General features: G+C 35.2%; 1 protein-coding gene across 2 annotated transcripts in view; it reads right to left on the reverse strand.

Annotated features, from left to right (window-relative positions):
• Positions 1-15,469, reverse strand: part of CMYA5 (cardiomyopathy associated 5) — an 89,902-nt gene that overhangs the window by 55,678 nt on the left and 18,755 nt on the right. The window lies entirely within an intron of this gene.

The following is a 15,469-nucleotide window of genomic DNA, read 5'->3' on the forward strand; positions in this document are numbered from 1 at the left end:
ACTTGAAGTTAGGATATGAAGTAGAATAACACATCCCAGGCTGGAATGATTTGGTTTACCACCTACCCTTAATCAGGATTGTCCCCCTGACCTCCCATGGCTTACCCAGTCACTCAGGCTACCCCTGTGGTCACCAGGACCTTCATAATGGGCACTTGGCATCTGTGCCATCTCTGTTACTACTACCACCACCCTGACCTAGCTTTTTATCATGTCATCTCTAGTTTATTTCATTATCTTCCTAATGTTTACCTCCCACCCTCCCTTATCCTTAACCTACCTTACTCCTCTTTCCAGACCTACTTAACTAAAATTTTCCACCATCCCATTCCTTGCTTAAAAAATATCAGTAAATCCCTCATACCTATAGAAAAAAGTTCAAACTTTCTGATCCCTAGTTGACCTTATTTCCAAGTACTCACTTTTACTCTATTCCTACCTTAGACATTTCTGTTTTAACTATGTAATTCATTGCCCAGTAAATACATCGTGTGGACTCTGGATCAGAGCCATAGGGACATATGGAGAAAATATAGAGACATCCCCAAAACAACCTACAGGCTGCACATTTCCTCATCTGTAAGCCGGGGATCATAACAATACCTAGCTCTCCACATTGCTATGAGGATTAAATTAGTTAACACACATGAAGCACTCAGGAAAAGTGTCTGGCATATAGTTAGTGTTCATTAAACACTATCTGTAATCAAGCTTCCACACATCATTGGATTAGAGACCAACAGAGCCTGGGCATAGCCATTTTCAACTGCTATAGGTGGACTGCATTTGCCCTTGAGAGACTGATGGCTTTAGCTGCCATTTCAATTGCCATTGAGCCCCTGTCTCAGACACTGCAGTACTTTTCTCTGAAATTTTCTTATACCTCTTCCTCCTGGGAGTTCACGCTGTTCCTCCATTTACGATTCTCACTCCCATCTCACTCCACCTTTTCTGTGTATCTAAATTCTATCTCTTCTTCAAGGCTTAGTTTAAAAACCTCCAGTGTTACTATTCCTGATCAATTTGGTAATCATGTTTGCCATTATCTCATAAGCATTAAGTTGAAGAGTAAAACTCCAAGGGCTGTAACCTTCTAAGAATATGGCTGCAATTTACAATAAACACAAACTACCGACTGGTGTATATTTTTCTACAACAATAAAAACAAAAACAAAGAACATCCTACCCTAAAAGCCCATGAAGTATAAGTGTTGAATTAAGTATGGATTTTTATAAGTATTAATATATAAGTACACATATATTAATTATTAACTTTTTGAAAACATACACAGAATTTAGGTCCCTTACTAATAATTTTTAATCATCAATCACTGCTTATGTCAGTGGTTCTTAACTCTGGACATATTTTAGAATCACCGGTAGGAAACTTTTTAAAAATACTGATTCTATCCCTTACCTCTCCCCACAGAGACTCTGATTTAACTATACTAGGGTAGGGTCTCAGTATTGCTGTGTTTTTATGTTTTAAAAGCTTCCAAGTGACTCCAGTCTAAAGCAGAGTTGAAAATCACCAGCCTAAACAATCTTAACTATGAAATTTAAGTAGTATATGCCTTTCTTGCTTACTTCAAACACTTCCTAGTTAGCCTAGGCTAAGCACCAAGACCATAAATCCTTATAGTTACATTCTACTCCCCTTTCTTAAACCCCAGTGTTTCCCCAACAGTCTCCGGCAAAGAGTTTATGAGCCACGAGATCCTGACTTAACTCTCACCACAGCCAGGGAGAGACTAGGGCAGCCAGAACCCCTGCCCATCTGGTCTTTAACAGCAAGCAGCCTCATCCATTTACCCCCAGGGAACTATAAGTAATGTCACTTCCTATATATGCCATGAGTGCAAAGGGCTGGCAAGTAGTAGGAAGAACTAGTTCTTCTACTTCCTTGGCAACTCTGCTCTCGCTTATTTGCTTTGGTATTAAACCACTGAACTTAATTAGAAATTAATACTCTATCTTGGTTCTGGATTGAATCTTATTTTACAATGTTTTTTCAAGCTATTTACATACTTAATTAAAGTTATTCCTCAGAATTTTCAATTCTTTCTACTCTTTCTCCCTTTTGTTTATTTAAGAGCAGGATGAAATTAAAAATTAAGGTTGTGACATGCATCTGGGAATTCAGCATTTTGATTGCCCATGATTGTAGTAATATTATAAAAGCAATTATAAATTCAATTTAGAGTTAATTATTGCTTGTAAATTTAATGTACTCAACCAGAGAAGTTTTCATTACTAGCTAGAATGAGTTCATGAGTACTTAGCAGAATACTCAAATGGTGATCATAGGAAACAGAGTGCTACCAAAGTAGATTCATTCAATTGTTTGTTTATTCATTCACTCATTCATTCCTTCATTTAATGAACTTTTGAGGGGCTTAAATACTAGGAACACAATATAAAGACATAGAACCTTCTCTCAAGAAATTACAAATCTAATAAGGAGACAGAACTAAACTCTTTAACACAGTATGATTAGTACTATTCTAGAAGACAAGCAAGATACGGTGACAATGTAAAGAAGAGAAACCTCACAGAGGAAAGATACTTGGGTTGGATTTTGAAGAATAAATAAGAGTTTGCCAAATGGATGAGGCGTGGAGGTGGTGTGAGGATGGAGAGGTTATTCCAGGAAAATGTCACAGAATATGCAAAATGTACATATGAATAAATCAGCCTGGCTCACTGAAAAACCCAAAGTATTTTGGGATGTCTGGATTTTTAGAGAGAAGCAAAGGAATAGAAGAATGACAGAGCCAACAGGAATCAGAGAATGACTATATTAGCATGTGTAAAACCACAGCCCAAGTATTCACATTACATTCAGTCTAAAAAAATAATTTCCCTTAATAGAAGAGAAATGGTCTGCACAGAGTTCCGAAATATATTTCTTATTCAGAAACACAAGTGTTCTCATCTATATGAAGATGTATACATCAGCTTCTCATAATTAATGGATATTGGCTATGAACATCATGTCATTCATTTTCCTCTGATTCTCACAGAGCAAACTTCTCATTATTAGTTGGCTTCCCATGTAGAAGACAGACACATCTTGATGACCTGAGTATGTAGCTCACTTTCTAGCCCCTTTCAGAGTTGAGCAAGGAAAAGGTTTAGCAGGTCTGAGTTAGATCAGGAAAAAATAGATTGATACCAGAGCTGAGTGCCAAAGACTCTGCCTTCTTTTAAGGATAACCTTTATCTGATTAAGGAAGTTTCCCTCTATTCCTATTTGCTTAGAAAGTTTTTAAAATAATAAATGAATGTTAAATTTTATTAAGCATTTTTTATACAACTATGGTGATGGCCATATCTTTTATTCTGTTAATATCAATTACAGTGATTGATTTCCAGATATCAAACCAACCTTGAATTTCTGAAAAAACTGCAAGTGGTTTTGATGTGTTAAACTTTCTATATAATGTTGGAATTTATTTACTAATACTTTATTTAGGAATTTTGCTCCTGTATTCACGAAAAATTGGCCTGTAATTTATTTTCTTACAATATGCTTATCAGGTTTCATCACTGTGACCTCAAAAATTAAATTGGGAAATGCTCTCTTTCCCTATTCTCTGGAATAATTAATGAAAGATGGTATTATTTCTCCCTTAAGCATTTGGTAGACTTTATTTTTGAAGTCATCAGGGCCTGGAGTCTTTGGGGTAACATTTTTAAATAGTAATTTAATTTATTTAATAGTTATGTGTCTATCTGAAATTTCTGTTTATTTTTGTGTGCGATTTGGTATGTTGTATTTTGTAAGAATTTTCCTATTTAACCTAAGTATTAAAGAGTCATTAGATTGAGGCACCTCTGTAGTTCAGTAGTTGTGTCTTACTCTTCATTTTGGTTCAGGTCACAATCTCAAGGTTGTGAGATCAAGCCCCACATTAGCTTCTGGTGTGGAGCCTGCTTAAGATTCCTTCTGTCCCTCTCCCTATGCCCCTTGCCTCTCACTCTCCCTATAAAAAAAAAAAAAAAAAGTAACTGGATTAAGATTATTCATAATATCCTTTCAGGATCTTTTAAATTTTTGTAAGACCTAAAATGCTATCTATTTTTTTCATTATTTGTCTCCCTCCCAATCCCATTATTGATATCGGTTATTTGTATCTTTTCTTAATAACAGCCAGAGGTTATCATTTGGTAATCTTTTCAAATAAAATTTGGCCTTATTGATGTTTCCCATCTCATAAATGTCCACTTTTCATTATTTCCTGTCTCCAGTTTTCTTTGACTTTAACTTATAATTACTTTTCTACCTTCTTGAGGTAGATTCTTACATCATTAATTTCCACCTTCCTCTTTTCTAATGTATTAATTTAAGAAATTAATTTCAAAAAAGATTTTGATGTATCATATAAAAGTTTGTATATATAGTATTTTCATTATTATCCACTTCAAAATATTTTTGAATTTCCACTGTGATTTCTTATCTGACCCAGAGATTATTTAAAAATGTCTTTCTCAACTTCAAAACACAAGGTAATTTCCTAGTTATTTTTTTGTTGGTGCTTTCTAGTTTAATTGCATAGTGACCAAAGAATTATTTATATTGTTATACTTTGAAATTTGTTGAGATTTGTTTTATGGCTATTTGGCCAAATTTTGGGGAGCTGTTTGTTTTTAATATTTATATGTTCTTGTAAAACATATGTGTCCTGCAGTCTCTCAGCAGCATTCTATATATGCTAACTAAGTTTGACTTATTAGTTATCTTATTCAAATTTTTGTTTATCTTTACTAAAATGTTTTGTCTGCTTTTTTCTGTCAGCAACTGAGAAAGACCTGTTCAAATATCTATTATAAGTATGAATTTGTCTCTCTTTGTAGTCTGTTAATACCTGACTTACATATTTAAAGCCATGTGATTAGGTACAGCAAATGTAGAATAGTTATATATTTTTTGATTTTATTAATTTTTAATCATAATGAAATGTCACTTCTATCTGCAAATAATGATTTTTGCCTATATATGCTTTGATACTAATAAAGTAATACTTTGCTATTAATTAAACTATACCAACTTTGTTTTAATTAATGTTCCTTTTTCTCTTCTTTCTTGCCTTATTTCTGATTGACTATTTATTATTATTCCATTTTCTACTATTAGGTTGGCAGTTACATTTTACTATTTTTTTTAATGATTATGCTAGAGATTATAATATGAATCCTTGACCCATTAATGTCTAATACAAATTGGTATTTTTAATTTTTCCAAGATAACACAAAGACCCTAAACCACCTTAATTTCAATTTATATGCTACTGTAATTATATTTTAATTCTATAAATATTTTTAAATCCCATGGATATAAATTTATTTATATATATACTATTTTAAACTGTTAGTGTTCATTTATATTTACCTAGATACTGAATCTTTTTATTGTGTTTCATTCCTTCCTGCATTTCCAACATTCCATCTGGTATCACTTTCCTCCTCCCTGAAGGATTCCATTTAGTATATTCTTTAGGGTGAATCTGGTGGTGATAAAATCTCTCTACTCTTTCTTTTTTAAAGTCTTTTACACTTCTATTGTTGAAGAATATTTTTTTCAGAGTATAAAATTCTAGATTGGAAGATATTTTCTTTTAGCACTTTAAAAATATCATTCCACTATCTTCTTTCATTGTTTCATTGATAAATCAATCCTTAGTAATGTTGCTTTTCTGAAGATATTCTGGATTATTTCTCCCCACCACCACCCAGCTATTTTTAGAATCTTGTCATCTTTAGTTTTCAGAAGTTTTACTATCATGTGCTTAGGAATCTTATCCTGCTTGGAGCTTGTATGGCTTCTTAAATCTGTACATTGATGTCTTTCATCATCTTTGAAAAATTCTCCATATTATGTTCAAATCTTGCTTTTGTCCCTTGTCCCTCTTCTCTTTTTCTGAGATTCCAGTTTTTCATAAATTAAAATTTTTCATTGTGTCTTATCTATGCTTTATTTTCATGTTTCTTTCAATCTATCATCAGTACATTTATTTTGTCTTCATGTGTGTCTAAACTACTACTACTACCATCAAATGTGTCATTGTTATTGTATTTTTCAGTACTAGTATTTCCATTCTTCTAATTGTTTCCAGTCCTCTGACAAAGTTCTGTCTTGTCTTTTATTTTCATATCCCCCTCTCCCTATAAATAAGTTCAGCATTACATAAGCATCAGCCTCCTCCAAGAGCCCTACTATTTCTATAGCAATCCAAGTATGCCCTGAATAAGTAAGACTCTTTGTGGCATAAGAGTTTGAAAAATTCATGTGATCTGCTACTTCTCCATTTCTAAATTTCCCCCAATAAACCCTAATTTGTATTTTCACTGTGTGACATACATACCCCTTTGTATAGTGAGGAGGAGATATGATAACTCCTGAATGGTGTTTTGGTATCCTTGCTGATATTTTTATATCTCACTGTTAAGTTGACATATTTTCTAAATTTATTTGTGTGTGTGTGCATTGTATTAGTATAAATCGGTTCTCAGGAAATAATTTTATTAAATGTGCTGGGAAAATCTAACTTCTTTAGTTCCAAAATGAATGATAAGGTCCTGGGATATGACTATATCAAAAAATTCCTGTGTTTGCAATTTAGCAGTGATCAGCTTCCTTAGATACACCCTGTCTCTTTCCATTTCACTTTTGCTGAAACACAGACTAGTTACTTACTGAAAATTAAATTATTGGTCATGAATGGAAAGAGCATTATGGTTTTATAATATTTTTCATTTTATGAAGGAGAAAACCAAAGAAAGGAAATACATACATATCCAAAGTAAAATTTTTTTAAAGAGGAAAATGGCTAGCCATCAAAGTAGAGCTACCAAAATAATGATTTCCCTTATCCCAGAATCATCTTTGTTTTAATTGGTACTCTCATTTTTACTTAAAGGGAAAAGAACTATATATCTAAAGAAATGAAACAGGTCCTCAAACTTTGTATCTGAAGGCTAATATAATTACTATTTTTTGTTTCTATCGCTCAAGATTAATACCCTTGGAATGAACAGTCCCTTCTTTTGACCAACAGTTAAAGTGACATTCCTTATGGGAATATCAGTATGAGCAATACCTTAGATTTACATGATGACTTATTCCACTCTCAAGCAATCACAGTGCACTAAAATTGTATCAAATGAAAAAAGGTAATGTATAGAATTTTTTTCCTACTATATCTAATTAAAGTGCATTAAGTTTCAATTGCTGCAAGACAATAATAGAGTAAATCTGATCTTGCATATATTGCAAACGTTGAAAAACACGTTTTTAAACTAGAAAATATGAAACAAGCTTATAATCTTATAATACAAATTGTTAGTATTTTATGTGGGCCTTAAAAAAAGAAACAAAAGTTCTTAAAAACATAATCACTAGTTATACAATGAACATTTTCACCAAAAATTAATTGAAGACCCATATCCTAAGCAGAAAATTAATCATATGCATTGCTCAACAAAAGTAATATAAAATAGCTTAGGTTAAGAGGAGCTTGTAAGCTATTAGGCAGTTAAGGAAAAAAAATACATGAATCCATGAATGAAAACATTATTATAGAGGTTTATCATACCCTAATATAAAGTCCTTGTTTTGTAAGTATACTAAAGACCACTCAAGTTTATTGTGCATGAAAAGAATAAGTATCTTATTTTCACATTGACCAGACATTTCGTAAGTGTGGGGTTAGGGACCTCTACTTCTTGAAACCCATTTATCTTTCTACCTTTATCTTCTATTTTTCTTCATGAACCCTGTGTTCCCACCAAACATCAGCCTTATGCCTCATGGCTTTGCTTACAACCCTCTTCTTACTTGGAATGAATCATCTCTGTACATGCTAACTTTACACTTTTCAGAAACCAGCTCAGATATCAACTTCTCTATGTACCTGTAAATAATTCTCTGAGCCAAAAGTCATTTTCCTCCTCTGAACTTCTGGAATCTTCGTGTAATTTTCTATGACATTTACTTTTCTACATTAGAGTTATTTTTACATATATCTTAGCTGCTCTACAAGGCTATAAACTACTTATGAGCTATATGCTACCTATGAGGAATCATGTCTTTTAGATTTTATGAGCACTCCTCTTGTGAAGTTTTCCCAAAACATTCACCTTTATTTTCAGAAAAACAGCTCTTCTACTTTTGCATTCAGTTCATCAGCTTCAGTAATATTTAATTAAATAATGTAATAACAAGTACAACTCAGGGTCATGAGTTCAAGCCCCTTACTGGGCTCCACAGTGGGCATAGAACCTACTTATAAATGAATGAATAGAGTAGAATAGAATAAAATAAAATAAAATAAGTAAGTAAATAAGTAAAATCTGGAATAGTCACAACTGATCTTAGTAAAAATGTTACTCAAAGGGTATTAAGGAGGGCACATGTTGTGATGAGCACAGGGTATTATATGCAACTAATGAATCATTGAATACCACATCAAAAATTAATGATGTACTATAATTGGCTAACTGAACCTAATAATTTAAAAAATGATGCGTTTATTAGAGAGTGGATTGCTACAAGGTATGGTTAGCTTACCTTGGGCATCAGCCTGTTTTAAGGAGAAAATGGGGATCTTTGGTTACTCTAGCCCATTGGGTTTTAGAGGAAAGTAGTTAAAAGTGTTTATATTACTTTTTCTGTATATTACTAATTTCCATTTATACCCATAGAATTTCTGTTTCAGATGAATTTCAAAACTATACAATTTCTTTAATCATTATTGACTTTAAACTGATTTCACATCAAAGCCCAAAATCCAGATTCACTCATTCAACAAGTATTTACCAAACTCCAATTATGTAGGAGACACTGTGTTAGGCACAATTTTTTTTTTTTTCAGCAAGATAACCATTTGTCACAAATTTTCTAAAAGATCTTTATAGTTTGCTTCAAATTAACCAATTTGGTCTCAGCTATAGATTTATGGTAGAACAGTAAATTAATTTTTCCTCATTTTATTCTTCTGAAATCTAAGAATGTATTTGGCCTACTCCTGGAGGCAGCTCCCCAGTAAAGCAAATTAAGTGCTTGCCTAAGGCCTCATCTCTACGAGAGTGTTGGCAGACATAATCAACATTCTCCCAACCCAGTTTGAGAACTTTCAGTTGTATGGTAACATTTTTTCTGCTCATCTATACAAGGGAGAATGAATAAATTGTGCAATATAAAGATTCGCATCTTTTCAGATTTTTTAAAGGAGTTTTTTTTAGGGTGCCTGGGTGGTTCAGTCATTAAGCCTCTGCCTTCAGCTCAGTCATGATCTCAGGGTCCTGGGATTGAGTCCCGCATTAGGCTCTCTGCTTGGTGGGAAGCCTGCTTCCCCCCTCTCTCTCTTTCTGCCTGCCTCTCTGTCTACTTGTGATCTCTATCTGTCAAATAAATAAATAAAATCTTTTTTAAAAAACAACAAAAAAAGGAGGTTTTCTTAAATCTGTAAAATCTCATAAAATACATGAAAATAATTTCTTTAAATTATTAACTGAAACACAAATTGCTCATTCTAGGTATTTCTTTCCATGTGAAAGGACACCTATTAGTATAACACTCCTTCCTGGCTTAGCTTCCCTCTATGACTGTTTCCTATTTTTACTCTGTTCCTTATACTGTTCAGTATATAGAACAGGCCCTCCTATGGAGAGTACATCCTCAGAATTCATGACTGGGTATATAAGTCTGTTTATTTCTGGGACTTGGTATTAGAAAACACATTGTAATCCTATACCTAAGCCACATTCTTTGATGTCATCAACTTATTAGTAATAAAGTTGACATTTTGATCTCTATGTGCCATTACTTTGATTTATTTATCAGGTGCCTCTGAATTTAGGCAGGCGGAAGAGGGTGTTATGTAATAATCTACTTGTCAGAGCCCAATATACACAAATGACCACAAGCACAGCAGTTGGCAAAGCCTAAAGGACATCACTTGACAGCAAGAACAGATATGATAGCTAACCTACGTGCTTGTGAGCATCCACCATAAACTGGTAAGTGGACTAATCAGACTAAGAGAAATCTGCCGGTCAGCTTTCAGCAATGCCCTATTCACATGTGGGTTTCTTTTACAAGCACACAGACTGGAGCACAGTTTTATTTGCACTGGTTTTCACAACTCCAGAAATAAAATGGTTGACATGACGCATCATAAGCAACATAAACCAGTATTAAAAATGCACTACCCATGGTCAGTGATAAATAATATATCCTTGGCAAAAATGTTCATGAACTGTCAATGTCAATACGCATTGACAGTCTGAGTCAGATTGAACAAAAAAGATGAAAGTTGGTATTCTTCAATGGCTTAGGCTACTTTAACCTCAGGCCATGCCAACTCAGGATGGTCCTGCAGTGATTTCTTGCATGTAAACAAAGTAAAGTTCCTGCTCGCATGTTGCTTAAATTCTAGTAGAGGGGAAGACAGAGAAAAAACAAAGCAAACATACAAATGTTTGGTAGCAACAAGTTCTATGAATAAAATAAAACAGAAAAGTGGGATTGAGGGCAATGGTTTGAGTTGCGGTGCTATATTGTACAGGGGGTCAAGGAAAACCTCTCGGTTAAAGAGACATTTAAGCAGAGATCTGAAAGAGTGAGGGACTGAGCATGCAAATACCACCAGAAAGAGCAGAGCAAACAATAATACTTAACACTCGCTCAGAAGAGACTGCTTGCAAACACACACAGCCAAGATGGAAGTGTGATGAAGCGGGCAAGGGAGAGAGAAAAACAAGAGGTGAGGCCAGAAGGGTAACTGAGACCTGGTTCACCTGGGCATGAAGGCCATAGAGTGGATTTCACTCTGAATGGGACAGTAAGCCATTGGACTATCAGCCCTGCCATCTTCTAAAAACTCAGAAATACGTAGCTAGTCAGACTAAGCTTGCTGGCCCATCTACCACCCTGCCCGATTCCAACCAGGAATTTGAATCTTTTTTTTTTTTTTATATTTAATTTATTTATTTGACAGACAGAGATACAAGTAGGCAGAGAGGCAGGCAGAGAGAGAAGAGGAAGGCTCTCTGCTCCACGGATCCCGATGCAGGGCTCGATCCCAGGATCCTGGGATCATGACCTGGGACAAAGGCAGAGGCTTTAACCCACTGAGCCACCCAGGAGCCCCCAGAAATTTAAGAAGCGTCATTGGATGGCTGAAAATCCACAGTCCCCAAGACAGATAATCAGACTTTCTTGTTCTCTGGACCCCACCTAGCACTCCACTAGTTCTTGCCCGGTTCCTCAGTCTACCATTTGTTCTGTGAGCTTTCAAAGTTCTAACAGATTCTATTTTCTATTTTGTATATAGAAAGTTGTTTCTTTGCTCGCTATCAGAGATGGCTAGCTTATCGCCAAGCCTGTTTCTCTTCTTTGTGAGCTTACAAATAGTCTATGCTTCCTGGCCTCCTTTAAGTATGGCCAGATGGCAGCCAAGTGACAGAGTTCTAGCCAATGGAAAGTGAACACTAGTAACATATGCCATTCCTAGGTCAGGATCATTAAAATCTCCCTCTCTACTTTTTGTGACCCTCTCTACTTTTTTCCCATGCACAGTTTGAAGGACAGCAACATTAAATGCCACATAATGAAAAAGGCAAAGCCACAAGAGGTAAGATGCTTCAGTCCCTGAGTCACTACTTGGAGGAGAGCTGCCCAGCCAGAAAAACCTGCATGGGACTTTTACACAAGCTCAAGAGAAACTTTTATTATGATAATCACGGAGATTTGGAGATACGTATTTTTTCATATATATATATATATAAAACATTTGGTGATACAAGTAAATGAAAACATTCTTGTAAAATATTAACCTAACATTGATAAGCCTCCCTTAACTACCACAACTACTATTTCAGTCCCATAATCAGAGCGAACCCAGTTAATCGATAATATCTTGTAATTAAAAAACAAAACAAAAACGAGCCTGGCAAAATAAATACTAGGAACTCTATTTTCAAATTCTAACAAGTACTCATAATACAGAAAGTAATGAGAATACTAAGAGGAATAATACAGTGCCTGTCTTCTAGGAACATCAACCCTAGTATATTGATATATCAGCAGAGAGCATTAAAATACAGTTGACACATGTGATAACAGAATGTGCAAAAGCCATCAGACACAGATATACGAGAAGGACATTTTTTAACTTTGGAGTAGTTTGGGGCAGGCTGTGTAAATACATGTAAGGGGAGGGGTCTGGAATATTATCATAGAATATAAGGCTGATACCAGGTTTTGTAAAATAAAAATGAGTTTCCTAGGAAGACCAGTTTAGGGATGGTTGTGGAGAATTCAAGTAAAGGGAACAAATACAAAAGGAGGGAACTGTGAAACCATAGGGTCTGTCTGGGTGTACAAAAGTCTAATTTTGAAATTTGAAAGATCCAGTGGTATATATGTTAGTATTATTTAGATGCTTTCAAGTGCCGCTACAGCCTCCAAGTAGATTGCAAAATACCCATCACTCAGGGCTTTAGACCGTCCTGATAACTAGTTAATGATGTGGTACACATATGCTTGAGATAACTTGGGTCACTAAGCGCCTGAACTTTCAACCAGGAGTAGATGAAGAAATGATTCATTTGCAAGTGCCAGGTTTCAAAATAGTAACTATCTTTCTTCTTTCTGACTCCCATCCCTCTTGAACCAAAATATTATATGTGGACCATAATCATAAGCTTATCCATTTACTTCAAGTCGGAAATGTCTACCCAGTAGTGGGAAAGGTGTTGTAGGACCGATCAGGACTCCGGAATTATAGGAGCCATGTATCTCTCCAGAGTTAAAAAGAGTAGTTTGAGTTTTGAAGTGTGCAATCAACTTATGAATACTTGGGAAGAGGTGACTGGGTGGCTCAGCTCGTTGAGCCTCTGACTCTTGATTTCAGCCTGTGCAGTAATCTTGGGGTCATGGTATTGACCCCTGCATAGGCACCATGCTAGGCATGAAGCCTGCTTAAGATTTTCTCTCTCCCTCTCACTGTGCTCCCCACTCCCAGCTCACACACACACTCACACTCTCTTACAAACAATAATAATAACAATAAATGCATACATACATATATACATACGTACTTACTTACTTAGGAGATATTTATCTATTTGGGGTCTGCCCAAGAGTTGGGGGCCATGATTCAATTAAGTAAACTATAGACAAGTGTCTAAATCTACAAGATTTAGTGCCTAAATCTACAAGACAAGTGTCTAAATCTTTGGTGGATAAAAATTCATCCACCAAATTCTCCACTATTATAAAAAACTAAGGACAGAAAGGTGCCAAGTCTAGAGAACCAAAATAAATGAACTATGGTATGACAGCACTGTTTCATAGCTTAGTGACTATTTCAGACCAAAACATGGGCAAATCAATTATTTGTGGCCTTGGGAGTTCCTCAGCAGGGGCACTGCTGACATTTGGGGATATGTTCATTCTTTGTCATCGTAGGGAGAGGCTGTCCTGTGTGCTAAGAATGTTTAGTAGTATCCCTGGCCTCATTCCACCAGATGCTAACAGTATTTGGCCTCCAAACCAAATATGTCTTCAGAATTATACTAGTTGAGAACCATTGGTATAGATAGACCCAAGAATTATACTAGTTGAGAACCATTGGTATAGACAGACCCAAGAATTATACTAGTTGAGAACCATTGGTATAGATAGACCCAAGAATTATACTAGTTGAGAACCATTGGTATAGATAGACCCATGCAACATTAACCTTGGCTGGGCATGTAAATGAAAAACCATGGAGGATAAGAACATTTGCGTTCTGGGATTCCCAGTGAGGACTTAAACACAGGCTTAGCTCTTTAGCACTGGAATTCTTCAAGAGCTACTGAGTATTAGCACAGAACAGAAACTGTGCCCCACCAGCCACTGCTGTCACATTCCTGTGAAGGTTGAGGGGTGGTTACCAAGAGACAGAGCACTTCATCTGAAAAGAATGTGTCAGGCTAGGATCTTTTTAAAATAAGTCAGTGAGTCAGGATAGACTTCTCCCCTGCTGTTCCACCGACTTTTTTTTATATTACAATTATAACTCCATAAAAGCATAGAGGATGAGGACTAATTGTTCCACAAAGTAGGAAAACTTTTATCGGTTTTCCTCATTTCCTTAGTGACCCTCTAGTAATTTTTCTTAGGTTTCTAACAAAGAAAAAGCGCTTAGGTTTTGGTCTTGAAAATAACAATAATACATTGGAAGATAAAACCCAGCTCCTCTGTTAGCTCCCATTCTCTCCTATGAAATGAAAGGTCCATGCGCCTAATGTAGTATATGGCAACATTTTTCTTTCCTGTCATTTTTTTAAAGGAAAAAAAATAATATTATACACCAAGACCTCACTCCAGCAGATGCTTCTGAGCTGAACAAGTATGGGTGAGAAACGTCTGGCCCTGAAGTTTCCAGAGAGACCTTCCATGTACCAGCAGAGAGGCTGGGGGATAGAGGGTGGCTCTCCTGGGCCTGTTTGGAGGAACCTCACAGAGATACCACTGGCCACACAATGAGATCACCTTTACCTAGCTGATGATCCCATCATCAGGTCCAAACACCACTGCTAGAAAAAAAAAAACATTTTACCTATATAATAATGCAGACATTAAAAGCAACATCATGAAAGGAAGTCTCTTAAATTCCAAAGAGAAAAAGAGACAGAGATTAAATAAAATTAATACACTAGGAATAACTTGCCAGTAGCTTGCTCTAGTCTTTTCATTTCTGACTGTAAAATCTCAAAAGTGGAAGCCAGCAAAAATAGATTCAATAGTTTAATTTGTTTTTATGGGGGACCATGTTGGGATAAATACATTTAAAGTAAAACTCTGTATCCCCTGAATCATTTTTTTAAGAATTTAAAGCACTTAGACATCTTTAGCAGTTCTAAAGATTAAGATGAATTTCCCATAACATTCTCTTATTCATCACCCACAAAGAAAACCAAAAAATCAAGAAAATTTTTAAAAATTGTATTTATGAGATCTAGCACAATGTTTTAAAAAGCATAGTAAAGGCAACACTTTTCTCCCTATTCCTCATTTGAATTCAGGTGAAAAGTCAAAAAAAATTTTAAAGATTTATTTACTTATCTGAAAGAAGGAAAAAGTAGGGGGAGGGGCAGTATGAGGGAGAGCAGACTCCCTGCTGAGAAGTGAGGCTCAGTCCCAGGAAGCTGAGATCATGACCTGAGCTGAAATCAAGAGTCAAGATTTTAATGTTGTTTTAAAAATAAGAATTTTTCCTAATTGTCACTCATAAATTTCACTGTGAGAAATGTGAGAAAACAGAAAAGAACAAAAAAAATTAAAATGATCAACAATCCCAACACTCAAAGATGACTACTTTCAATATACTGGTGGATTTCTTTCATTCTTGTTCTACCCAAAGACATCCTTTTTAAAAAAAAATTTTTTTTCACAAATGGTATATTTTGTAATGTG

The sequence above is a fragment of the Mustela nivalis genome (assembly GCF_964662115.1).
Source record: "Mustela nivalis genome assembly, chromosome: 3".
Lineage (NCBI taxonomy): Eukaryota > Metazoa > Chordata > Mammalia > Carnivora > Mustelidae > Mustela > Mustela nivalis.